Source organism: Apaloderma vittatum, unplaced genomic scaffold (genome assembly GCF_000703405.1).
Source record: "Apaloderma vittatum isolate BGI_N311 unplaced genomic scaffold, ASM70340v1 scaffold19591, whole genome shotgun sequence".
In the NCBI taxonomy this organism is placed as follows: domain Eukaryota; kingdom Metazoa; phylum Chordata; class Aves; order Trogoniformes; family Trogonidae; genus Apaloderma; species Apaloderma vittatum.
The window spans coordinates 14,683-15,679 of record NW_009698760.1 but is presented as its reverse complement, the minus strand read 5'-3'; positions in this window follow the sequence as shown (position 1 = coordinate 15,679).

Below are 997 nucleotides of genomic sequence, written 5' to 3'. Positions count from 1 at the left end.
GCTCCTCTGTGTCAATAAACAAGGGTACGCAGCGAAATAAAGGCATAACTTCTCTGTGGATTATCTACAGCTCTGATTCACCAAATCGTCAAGGAATCATGGAAATGATTCAGTGGAGAAACATGGAAAATTCGCATTCACACAAAGGAGGGAGAAAGTTCCCAAACAACCACTATAGATTATGTCTACCCTGTTGTGAGATCTCGATCACTGAGAAACGCCAGGTGGGTCAAATTCTCGTTGGTGTCTTTGGCCAGATCTCGAGGTGAGAGGGAGCACGCCGCACACAAGTCCGTCTCCAGAAGCGGATCCCAGCAGATCTGCTGCCAAAAGCCTTCTAGAGGATAACCAAGGACATAGGGGTACCTTTGCACGGCTTTCTTGGGTTTTGAAATTATTAGGTTATTATAAAAGAATATTATTTTTTGAAATAAGCTACTGCACATGATCCAAAGCTTAATGCTTTCAGTCAAGGGGTAAGAAAAAAAGAAGAGTAGAACAAACATTTTATCTGACATTTCCACTGCCAGGCATTGTGTTGGACCATGCCAACACATTTCTGAGCCATCAAGGACCCCAGAACAAGGTGATTTGGCATTTGCCACCACACATCAGATAAATCTCCCATCCCTGCGAACAGCTGTGGTCACAGCATGGTGAGGAAAGAAACTTCCCTTTCCAAGGAGATGAGCTGCAGAGGCTGGGAGAGGCTTTGGCCACAGGGCAAGTGAGAGGCCGGCAGGAGCACAAACTGCCTGCAGGTTCCTGGGGTTTGGAGGAGTCTTGTAAAACCCTGCTCGGGGTGACCTGCTCGCAGGCAGGTGGGGAGCAGAGGGGACTCTTTGCCCCAGGACCGTGTCCAGGGACCGGTCTGGACGCGTGGTTGCTGGGGGAGGCTGGTGGGACCCCACGGCTGCTCAGGGACAAGGTGTTCTGCCTGGCACCCCCGGCAACCCCACGCGGCCCTTCAGGCACCTCGGGATGCTCGAAACCACAG